General features: G+C 42.1%; 1 protein-coding gene across 2 annotated transcripts in view; it reads right to left on the bottom strand.

Moving 5' to 3' along the window:
• ZMIZ1 (zinc finger MIZ-type containing 1) overlaps positions 1 to 12,658 on the bottom strand; it is a 158,965-nt gene that overhangs the window by 32,541 nt on the left and 113,766 nt on the right. The gene's annotated exons all lie outside the window — the stretch shown is intronic.

Genomic DNA, 12,658 nt, shown 5'->3' with positions numbered 1-12,658 from the left:
TGAAGCACAGGGCTTTTACCATAAAGGTCTGTTACTAATGAAGCAAAAATAAACTCAGCAGCAGGGTTTCAAACAAGGACACTAAGCAAGTTGCTCAGAAGCACTTATTTTTTGCAGTCAATCTCAAGCTCTTCAACGATCACCACTTCAGCTACCTCGTATCAATTCAATTAGATTTTGAGACCAGACTGCCGCTCCACTGTCTGCACTGGGTCCCCAAATGGCCAGAAAAGCCTTTAAAGGAATAGCAGTTCAACATCATTTTGAAAAGTAAATTGAAATTCAGATAGCGTTCTCCCACACGATGGATAGCTGCATGCCAAAACCAGTATTAGCTAATCAGCATTCTAGAAAATCAACTGCAGATACACAACACATCTTTCAGATAAATATGTGGATGAGAGGATTGTTTTTTTCCATTAGCTTTGTCCACAGATAGAAGCAAACATTTCTTACAGTTCTTTTCATACGAAGGGATTGGTGGTTTCAAAATGAACACAGGATAGGTAGGCACCTAGTGTAGTTGACGACATACGTTAAATCCAGTGAAAGTAACTATTAGTCCCACAACTGTAAAATACATTCCACTTGAAATTTGCTTCTTCTCATACTATTAACTTGTAAATTAGATTTCTATTTGCATATATATGTACACATACACATATGACCTCTCCTCATCTAGATATATATATATACACCATTTAGTACACACATACATTGCTCTTTCATTTTCAAATGCCATAGACTTGTATTTTATAGGAAGAATTGCAACTTTGTCTGGACTACCAGCTACCACTGGAATTCTATACAGGGCTACCTTGCCTAAAGAATCCATACAGGCTCTATGAGCTGTATGTTTCCACATGCTTCAAAGCCTGCACCATGAAGTGCCGCACAATTACCTCACACAATACATGGTGAGACAATCAACCTGCCAAAGTCCTTAAATGGGCTCTGTGGCAGATCAGGGAGCTGACTCTTCCATGTTCCCAGACAGTACTTCGGGCCTGGACCACTCCTCCTTCCTTTTGTGCTGAGTTAAATCAAGGATGACCTATGTGTTCATTCTCTATCCTGTTCGTATCACCTAGTGTAAATCACTTAATAGGCATTGCATTGCACAAAGAAGCGTGCACACATGCGATAAAAACTGCTATGTCCCAAGTAACAAATAATCTAGTAACAGCAACGGTGTAAGGTAAAATGAAACAGTGAACACATTTTACAGACAACTAGGAAATTTCAAACAAATTCTGTAATGCTGTGCCAGCACAACAGCACTGTATTACAACTGTGAATTTGAACTCACCCATTTGTTTCAAAATACCCAAATTGAATTAAGCAATAAAATCACCAAAAAATTAAAATTAATTAAATTAGGGAAAAGAATAATTTACCCTAGCAAATTACTAGGGAAAATTAATGGAAAATAATAATTCTCTATAAGATGCTTGACATGTAATGTTTACGTTGACAGCACCCACGTAAAACAATGTGTGAATAAGGGCATGTTTAATACCTTGCAATCAAGAAGTCTTCCTAGCCCATTTTTCTTTAAAATATTTTCTCTCAGAAGGCTGAAAATCTTGTCACTCTCATTCAGAGTCTCAGACAATGGCTCAGTGACTAATATCTGCAAGTGACGCAATGCTTTAGCAGGTCGCCTCCACCAGCATGGAGACAAATGATGACTAACCCAGAATTTGCGACTGCTATGAAGCCTTCCTCTTTTTTTCTGCTCTGAATGATGCCTCCTACTTTACTTCCTTCTCTGACTGTTTTTGATGATGTCTGCTCTATGATTTGTTTGGATATTTATGGCACATATGAGTGTTTGTATACTTCAGTGACTATAAAGAAGCTCTCCCCATGACATAAGCAGTGAAAGGACTCACTGCAGCTATTCCTCTCTATTCCCCACTCATGTGCTGTGGACAGGTAATAAAACCCGAGGGACAAGGCAAACAGTTTGCAAGCATACGAGTAAATAAGAAGGGTAATGACAAGCAGGAATCAAACCACAGTTACTGATGGTTCCTTTAATGCAAATACGTCGTATGCATACTCAAACTTTGAGCTGGCGATGCCTTAGCCTGCTGTTAAGAAGTTATAACTATTTCTTTGCTTTCTTTACCTCTGAAGCATGTTTCTCTCACCCGACTCTCTCCTTTTACAGCACACAGAAGAGAACACGTGCCACTCAACTTGTCCCTCCACCTCATTCTTTCAACTTGTGTTTCTGTCCCCGCAACAACCCAAAGGAATACTCTCACCATCAAAGGAAAATCCATGTAAGTACCGTAATGAAACGTGACCAATCCAATTCTCATATGCAAAAGAGCAGTGGCTCTCTGCTGTTATTATATAGAGCTGTGAATTATCCTGAAATCCCTTTCTTTAAACTTGAAAATGGCAGCCAATAGAGAAAGAAGCTTCAACCTCTCCAGCCACAAGGAAATGCTGCCCATGACATGTTCCTGTTGAACGGTACAAGGGTAATTAAGTCTCTCACTACACCCTGGAGGGCAGTGAGTCAGTTTGGACTCAGCTGGAGTCCACTAAGAGTATTGACTAAATTTATAATAGTGTTAATGAACCTACACTTATTACTGGTCAGCATTAAAGGGTGAACAGCAGAGGAAGCCATAGAGCAATGAGGAAGAGATGGAGGGAAATGACTTCTCAAACTATGTTGTAGTGAATTTGCTATCAAAAGAATAAGAAGGAAGGATTTCTTCGCTCCTGGCCAATGTACTGAAGCCACCAGTAATACAACACTCATGTTGGAGAGGTACATCTTAGGTCTGAACAGCATCTCTCAATCCCAGTAGTAGGAACAAGAAACAGGCAGATATCCAGCCTCTTTGGAATAGTTACAGACTTTGTGTCAGATATAGACTGTTAGTTAATTCTAACAAAAGTTTCTGAATAAAAACTGAGCTCCATATAGTAAATTAATACTAGTGAATTACTGTAATTTATACTTGATTTGTGGCATTATCTGAAAATGCTGTATTTTAAATATGTTTACGTTGTCATTAAAACAATTGTATGTGTATCTGATACTCTGTTTACATGTCTTCATTGATTGAGGAAGGAGAGATTCAGACGGTTTAGTGAAGTACGCATCCCTAGAGCATTGGTACTTCACACGTTGCGGAGGAGGGTAAAAATTGGAATTACACCTTCTGGTGATTTTCCACATTGCTCGTTGAGAAGGCCAGGTCTAAACTCTATCTTTATAAAGTATCTATCTCTGTTTTAAACACTGAAAATCTATCAAGTACTGCAGAAAAAGACCAGATGTTGGCTTTCTCAAATAACCTTTTCACTCCAAGCACTGGCATCACGTTTCCCCACAATTGGGCTTTCAATGATTAGTTTCTGTTGCTTACCCTCAAGCCAGCTTTACAGTTTTGCAGGGGTCTTTAATGTTTCTGAAGCAGAGTCATCCCATCTGACTGACAGCTGACACAGAGTCCACACAGTCCTTTAATCTACCGACTCTATCATAACTTCTGCTGCTGACATCAAGATGAGCAGGCAATTGCCAGTGTCATTTCTCCCATGTCTTCTTTTGTCACCTATGGACACCTAGTGAACCTCTGACAACAAGGAGTGAGGTGTCAGAGATTTACCCAGGCCAAACACTCCTTTGCAGTTACACACAGCCAAAAATCAGAATGGTCCAAATACAACCCACACCCGGGGCTCCTGACCTGTTCTTGCCCACCAGCACCTCTGTGTCTGCACCTTGCTCTGCCCCTGCAACTGCCTCTGTGCATGGGCACTCAGGGTGCCCAGCACCCCTTGGCTGTATTCTTGGTTGGAGCCTCTAGGTGACACTACTTTAATACAAACTAAAATATAACAATTTCCAAACAAGGCTCCTTGCTCCTGCCTCACCCCTCTTTTCCCCCTAAACCCTCATCCATCTGCAGTGGAAAAACATCACATATCCCACAGTCAGAACAGGAAATAAAGCCCTGGGTAACTGTAGCACCAATACATGTGTTTCATGCCTGTATTGCCTCATGAGTTCGGCAGCTTAGCTTCTTTCGTTCAGGTTTAGTTTCTGTTTTACTTGTATTTCTTGAATGACCACCACTCACATAGCTTTAATTATTAATATGGATTCAGTTAGCAAACCTTCTCGATTAGGGCACCACCATAAACTTATTTTAAGCACACTTATTTAAGAAAAAGACTGTTTTGCATGGTGCAGTGTAAATACTGCATTTGAACTGCCTTTTTGGTATGTTCACGTTATGGAACAGACATGAATTTCACTACATTTTTAGAATTTTTGCATCAGCATAAACAAAACATAGCAACTTCTTTAAAAATAAAATCACAGGAACAGATGGAATGCTAGTAGCAGTTTCCTGCAACACTAAAATGCTCCAGGAAGGACTTCAGCTAATTTTTTCCCAATTTGATAAGCTAGGAATCCCTGACAATCCATTCATAAATAACAGATTAAATGGATTTTTTTTTAAATTTTATTTCTAGTCAAATTTCCACTGAAAATACCCTTGGCCTTGACTACTAATTTGAAAAAAAACAACGTGACACCTGAAAGACAAAATTTCTTTCCGCTTACTGGCAATCAAAAACATTTCAGAGATCTGTTTTGTTTTCTTTTTAAAAACCCTGGACATTTAGAAGGAAACAACGGACTTCTCATTTTTCATTGAGATTGTTTTTCAGGGGAACAAAACCAATGTGTCAGCAGCGGAGGTACATGCACCATCTTCATGTGGCTGAAGTGCTTGGCCAAAGTGTTTCAACTTCAACACTTAAAATTAGTTTTCAGTCTCGTTAACAGATATTAAAACACATTCCTATTAAAAAAAATTTTACACCAAAATTTAACCAAGTTATCCCTTGACCTTTTGTGCTGTATTTTCCACAGAATGTAGAAACCACTCTACACAATCCATTCTCTGTTCTCATGGTGGAATATGGCAGATCAAGGAGACGCTCATGTAGAAAGGACATGAAGACCACTTACAGTCGACAAGGAAACATGAAGACATATTGTAAGGAAAACAAAGAATAACCTCTGTACATCACACACTGACACAAAGAAAACTAAAAGATGATGTATACAGGTATCCTAAGGTGTTTACACTAAAGATGAGGGGAAAAAAAGGGTGGTAAAGGTGGTGTAGTAAGTTTGTATACTAATACTGGCTTTGAATGGCTAGCAGTAATTTATTTTTGACTGATGCTGTCTATGTGATGCATACCTCCTCAAATACACTCCTCTATTTAGTATTATTAATTTTTAGTTTAAATTGTACTGGCATAAATTAGGGCTCCATCGTCTATTTCACTAAACAAACACATAAGACAGAGTCCCATCCAAATCACCGGGTGTTTTTATGTACTGCAAAAGTGAAATAAGCCAATTTGGAAGCATTCTGCGAGACTTTTTTCCCCTCTACTTCTTAATGGCGTGACTCCAGACATTCAGATTTTACAGTGAAAATATACAGCTCCAAAAATTATTCCCACACAATTTCTCAAGTCTGTTGTTTCCCTCCACTCATTCCAGCTAGATGAATACGTTCTCTAATTGTTTGGAAAGCTTTGATTCTCCCATCTCCAAATGCACAGAGGATCCATATCTAGTCCTTCCCTATCAAGAAAGAATTACCTCAAATGTTGTTTCAGTACTAGATGTTGCCCGTACCAGGCTATGAGCAATGTAAACTGAAAAGGAATACTTAAAGCAGTTAGAAATTTCTTAATTCACTGTACAAAGAAGGAAGGCTGCTTTCTGGCAAACCTCTTGAAAACACAGAAGTATTCTGAACTTGTTCTAGGTGAGCAGATGTAGGTGAAGCAGTCAAAAGGTGAAAGCAGCAAGCCATTTATCAGCTTGGTGGTTTGGATGGCACCTGCAGCTAGCAGGTGGCTATCACCCCCCTGCCTCTGTTCTTTCAAATATCAAACACATTTACAATAACCATTCATGCAGCCACACACATATGCACAATTCAGCCGCTCGCAGGGAGACTGAGACGGCGAAATCGAGCTGGCAGTTCAGCAGGTGATGCGAAGCACCTCTGGAAGCTGAAAGCCCTTAACTTTTTCTTTACAGTCCTGACAAGGCCTGTGAGGCCTGGATGACTTATAACTACATGAGGTGGGAACGCTGCCTTCCATTTCACACTGGGTTGGTACAGGTCAGCTTGTGACAGCCTTGCTGCTGCTTCCTGGCACCTTACTCTACGGACAGCCTCATCAGCCAGAGAGCCATGCCTGCAAAGTACCAAGCTGCTCAGAAAGAGTTAGTGCACCTGAATCTAGTCCCTGAAATTAGAAAAATGCATCAGGCCAAATAATTAGATTAATTCAGAAGTTTCTGAACCTGCAAACACCACCCCCACCCCCACCCCCCCCCGCATACACACACAGTCTTGCTACGTTACAGATTTCATCTATGTCCACGCACACGTGTGTGAATGTGCACGCAACAATACAGAGATAACACAATTTATTTCTGACCATGTGGAAAAAACGATCACAGCTAGGCAGGTAAGAAATAAAAATGCTACTGAGACCTGCTCCTGCCTCAGAAGAAGCAGAAGAGATTACCATCATCTGACATTATGGGACTACAGCATCCATCCGATCAAAGGAAGAAAGATTAAAGCATCACACCCAGTTCTATTGTTACACAAGTAGACCATGCAACGCATTACTACAGCCCAGATTACAGTTACAAAATCCACCGGTAACAGCCCTGTTATTAACATGCCACCTGTTACCTTTTTCAAAATGCTGAAATTATTTTATGATCGTTTTCAGCTTGATAAATGCAGTTTAACCTTTATTGCATCTCACAGCACAGACCTGCTTCATCCATGTCTCATTTATCTCACGTGTTTCGGAATGCAACCCCGAGCCCTCAGCCCCCCCTGTCACCAGGCATTCCTTCTGCTCTGCTTTATCAATATACCTGGGTTTCCATATCCGACTGCTCCTTTACAATAAAAAACACACCCACCCAGTATTCTACCATTGCCTGTTGCCTTGGTAATCCAAATGCCTGGGTACTCGCTGATTATCGGCGAATGAGACTCGCATTGTTCACACTGCAGCGCGTCTGCTATGTTAATGTGAGATAATGGCAGCCAGAAGACTCCTTTTGTTCCCAGCTTTGCTGTTTATTCATAGTGCCTCGAGGTCAGCGACTGCTACAACAACCGGGGAAGGAACCGCTGAAAGCGTGAGCAGATTCCACTGCTGCTTTGCCTCTGAGACAGGGGGAACCACGAGCAGCCCCGCACAGCGAGAAGGGCACCAGGAGCTCTGCAGTCTGACTCACGCAAGGTGTAGCAGGCGGCTAGGAAGAAGATTTGACGGACTTGCACTTCCGAGATTTTAGATGAAGCTGATTTACGCTTCCCAGCAACAGAAAAAACCGCTTTCTTCAAGAGGCGCGGCGGGAAGGGAGGGAGGGGAGGGGGCAGCACGGCACCACCGCAACTTACTGGAAGCGAGCCGGGCTGGGGGGCTCGGGGCTGACCGAGGAGCGGGGAGCAGAGGCGCGGGGGGCGAGCCCCGCCGCCGGCCAGCAGCCTGCCGCGGGCAGCAGCCGGGGCGAGGGCGGCAGCGGCCCCCGCAGCGCCGGAGGCGCGACCGGGCTGAAACCGGCGGGCCGGGAGCCGGTGCGGGGGGGCGCCGCCGAGCAGCCTCCTCGCCGTGCGGCGGCGCCCGGAGCGGGCCGGGTCGGGCAGAGCAGGGCAGGGCAGGGCAAGGGGAGCCGGGCCGGGCAAGGGGAGCCGGGCCGGGCAAGGGGAGCCGGGCCGGGCAAGGGGAGCCGGGCCGGGCAGGGCAAGGGAAGCCCCGGCCGAAGGACCTCGCCGGCGAGGGATGGCTGCGCTTCGGCCCCGTACGAGGCAGGTCTGAGAAACGCCTCCCCGAGCCGCCTCCGACACTCTGCCTGTCAAAGTTGTTTGGAAATGCTGTTGTTGACACAGTGACACGGACAAACAAACCATCACATCGTATCTCCCCTGACGTGGTAAGTGGGAACGGAGAGCATAGACAGACTGAGGTACCTTCCCCGCATTCTCAGCTTGGTGGAGGTGAGGACATTCAAGCAGATGCCCCGGCTGGTGTGCTATTCCTCATTGCTGGAACAGCCCTTTCACGGGAAGAAACCACCAATTACTGCTGAAGGCACTGTCAGTATCTAATTAATGTCACCGACCCATCTGCACAGGTTGTTGATGGGCTCTATCGACTGAGCAGGCTTTGTTGTCATCGCCAGCGAAAACCAGCCAGGGATTTTTTAGCTAGGATTTCTAACCCATTTTTAGGGGAAGCATTAGAAACCCTCTCCATCACTGCAAATAGTAACACCCGTTTCCTTTTCTTCCCATTCTGATACTCAAGAGACTTGAGAACCCAAGTGTATGAGAACAGCAGGAATAAAAAAAAAAATTGACAAAATGATATATCAGGCATTCACTCCCACGGTTACTAGTCACAGGGAAATCCTGTGGAGGGTCCGATTTTCAACTAAGTGAATGATTTATAGGTATGTGTAAAGAAAAAGCATCCAGAAAAATACCAGGTTTTAGACAAAATGCATCTCTGCCTTCCTGTTACCGAAAGATCCAACAAGAACAAAAACCTTTAAAAAAGACAAGGTATTTGCCATCCTTTGTGCCAGCCCAGTTTTCGTCTTTCACGGCGCTGAGAACTGGGCACGCCGCCGGGCTGCAGCGCTCCCCCCGCTCAGCAGCCGCGGAGCCGCCGCCGCCCGGCGCTCGCACACCCGCCCGGCGCCGTCACCCCGGTTGTCCCTCCCCCGCCCGGCTGCTGCACCTCACACGTGGGCCTGACGCTGCAGCGGCCCAAGGGCACTGACTGCCTTCTGATGTTCCCTACCCGAAGGAACTCACTCCACTTAAAAGACTCCCGGTGACTTTAATGAGTTCTACATCAAAGAGCCAGGCAAAGTACAGCTTTCAGTGTCACCACGCCGCTAGCACGCTGACAGTCAAAACTAGGGGTGTTGCCACAGCTGAATGATTTTTAACTCCAGTGCCATCAGGAATGCGCTGGTTTCATGGAGAACAAGTGGCAGAGGGAACCTTCCCAACACATGGAAAAGGAAAATCACTTAGACTCAGCACAGATCACCCACTTTTGAGAGCAGACCTCATGTAAAGAGCACGATACTATCGTGATTATCGCTAAACAACAAACTGCAATCAATTAGACATTTTCAGGAACTGGATGTTCAATATAGCCCAAACATGAGAATGACAGCTGTCTTTTCAAAGGTGTCAGTTATTGTATTTTAAAAACCAGCACAGACAGGGCAAATCCTGCGAAGGTCAGATTTTGCCTCGGTCAGCAGACACACTTTAAATAATATTTGCCTAGTTTTTATCAGGATTTTCAAAAATACCAGCTGACACTTTTTAATAAAAAAAGTAAATCACAAAATAAAATCCTAAAACTTTTTATCTAGTATATACAACGCTTAGAGGAAAAAATAGAGTACATAACACTAACATGTACTTATCAGAAAGAGAATCACAAAAGTATAGTAGTTGTGTTGCTATATATTATTCTTATTGCAATAGCACTCACTCTGACTCTCTCATCATTACAGAAGCCCTATTTTCACATCTGTGCAAGGTGCTATACACACAATAAAAGATGATCCTTATTGTATAACCTTTTACCAAGCACGCAAAGAATATACATTTGAAGGGATGTTAAGCGGCCCATTATTGTTTTCAGAGATCATGTCTCTCAGTCCCTCCTGTTACCACAAGAATTGACCACAAACTTATCGCACCAAAAATGAAATGCAGATTTTTCACATGAAAATATTACAGGTTTAATTATTAACAGCTAATGGAAACACACTATCAATTTTCAACTAGGGAGTACTAATAATTTGCTTTTAGCTTCAATGATCCTTCAAGGTTTTCTTCCACCTCCTCCCCATAAGCATATGAGCTAAAACTAGTATCAGTGGTTTCACTTGGAGGACAAGATGGGCAAACAAGCCTTGGGACAGTACTTCCGAGCAATTAATTTTGTCTTTAAAATGCTTAGACCATCAGAGCCTTAATACTGTTCTGAACAAATTCTGAGGGTTTTTTTTTGCTTTAAGAAATGGCACTTCTGCAGGAACATTTTTGGATTCTGAACTTTTCCCTTATTTTCTCCTGATGGTGCATTTTAACATTTCTTGACAGAGAAGAAGACAGAAGAAAAAGAGAGGCTGCTCTAGCAGAATCAGGAATAATACAGGTTGCTTTACTGGGTATATTCTCTTATATTAGGATTTACCATCTGTTAAGTCCCTAATTATATTTATTTCACAACTTCACAAACAGAAAGATGAAAAGGCTTTGAAACAATCTTAACTTCCACCTAGAGTTTTGAATTCTTTTGCAAAGTCTGTTCCTGTATGCCACAGCCACGTGCAGTAATGAAGTGATCCCCGACTTCAAACTGACGTATAAAATATGCACAATGTGCTTGTTTTCATAAAAGCGTGTATATGCTGCACTTGACCTTTCACTTTCACCATTTCTCTCATCCAGACATTTTTAAAGTGACTATCACTGTCCGTTAAAACCGCCTATGATGTCAAAATTGAAAAGGCAGCCACCTTTGCAGAAACTCTGACGCTCTTTCTACTGGTACGTTATACCCAGATCACTTCCGATTCTTAACAAATGATGTAAGAGCCAATCCTAACCACTCAGTAAAAATGCAGACACAGAATTGTCGTTCTTTTCCAAGAGCTCCTACCAATGTTCAAAGTTCAGCTCCTAGTAGAGTTTAAACTGGAAGAAAAAATGGACAAAACAAACACTAAAAATAAGCACCCTTGTAAAGGAAGTCTAACCCATAAAAGGTATTTATGGCAACTGCCTGAACATAAAACAGTAATGATAATAAATAAAACACCTACTGTAATTATTGAATTACTACTTAATTTGATCTACTGTTTAATTTTCTCAAAATCTCTAGCACTAAGTAATTTGTGATAAAAAATAATTTTATCTTCATATTTTTCATCAATCTTGACTGCCTTGTACAGACATTACTACCCTTTGGTCACTAACTGCAAGACAGCTGGCAATTAATAGAGAAGACCAAAATCTGGAGCTAGAGAGAAGACAATAAGAACCTGACAAACGCTCATGACAACATACCAAACCGCAACTGACAGCTGTCTATTTTCAGGTGTTTTTGCTGACAAAGTAAGCTTTACTATAAGCTATGCAAGAAATGAGAAGCCCCCTAGGGCTTGCATGGGTCAGATCCACCCTAACCTGAACTAGGGTGCAATTCCCGCTGGGATTGATGGAAATGTACCTATTTCAGCCAACATTCAACTTGATCCACATGTAATGGTCCACCACTTCATGCAATGAAATGCTAAGGAGGAACTTGATCACAGCAAAGGAAGGTGTATAATGACAATAATTTGTACTTACATAACAGCATTTGCCAAAGACCTTAAATTAATTTAAAAGTAAAAAAATCAGCCACCTTGAGTACTATCTGTTATTATAGACATTACATCACATTGGAAAACTATGACACAAAGAAGACACATTACTCCCTGCAAGCTAGAAAGCATGAAATTTCACTCCTATGCAGAAGGGCCAGCCCAAAGACTACCAGCTCCCTAAGTCCCCCATAAATCCCTTAAGTAGGACTTAAATTAGCAGTTATACAGGATTAGGGAGGTGGATAGGTCTCATGCTGGTCCTTCAGTACAGGAGTGAAGTCTATCTGCATGAATCAGTAAAAAAGCCTAAAAATAAATACATTAAAAAAAAAAAAAATCAATGAATGTCACATTCAAGTTTGACCTAACAATTATTACACTGCACTGACTTAAAAAACAAAGTTGAGGTTGAGTTTTTGTTTTGACAATCCAATGCTTATGTTGTTCACAAAGCACAAGAGTTTGCAGTCCAACCAACCACTCTACATTAGGAAGTAGGTATTTAGCTGAATTTTTGTTCTATATGCAACACTCAATCATTCTGTTGATGAAAAACTACATTTAGAAAGAAATTAGCACAATACAGTCCCTACTCTGAAAGCATTTGTTGCATGTGTGCACATCCTTGCATGGCTTATATTCTGCTCTCTGTAAATGCATTTGACCAACAGTATTACTATCAACGTCCTCCTGGATCTCTCTACTTCAGTTTTCTCCCACAACTCAATTAACTTTTTAAAAATGAAAAGCTGGCCCTAAAAATAGGCCAGACCTGAACTCCCTCCAGTGTATGTGCCCACAGTTCCTTAAAAAACCCTTAGATTTAGATTCCTGTAATATATTCTTGAGTCAGAATTTATTTTAAATAGCCGAGCCCTGTTTCGACTTTGAGACTAAGCAGCTGTGTTTCTGTAGTGCCAGGTACATTGGGCTTCTAGTCCCTGATGAGAGTTCTGGGTAATTTTGTTGCTTGTAAAAGCAACAGCAGAAAAAGATCCATGTGAAGTACTCAAGATAGATCAATGACAGGGGAAGGTTGTTTTTTTTTTGTCTAGTGATATTCGTCTCTAGTGATATTCGTCAGCCGACATATATCCTATATTCCCTCTGTAAAGCTACATAAGGTTCTTCAATATGCTCCTGGTTGTT

Source organism: Leptosomus discolor, chromosome 6, assembly GCF_034619465.1.
Source record: "Leptosomus discolor isolate bLepDis1 chromosome 6, bLepDis1.hap2, whole genome shotgun sequence".
NCBI classification, from domain to species: domain Eukaryota; kingdom Metazoa; phylum Chordata; class Aves; order Leptosomiformes; family Leptosomidae; genus Leptosomus; species Leptosomus discolor.
This window is presented reverse-complemented; position numbering and strand designations above follow the sequence as displayed.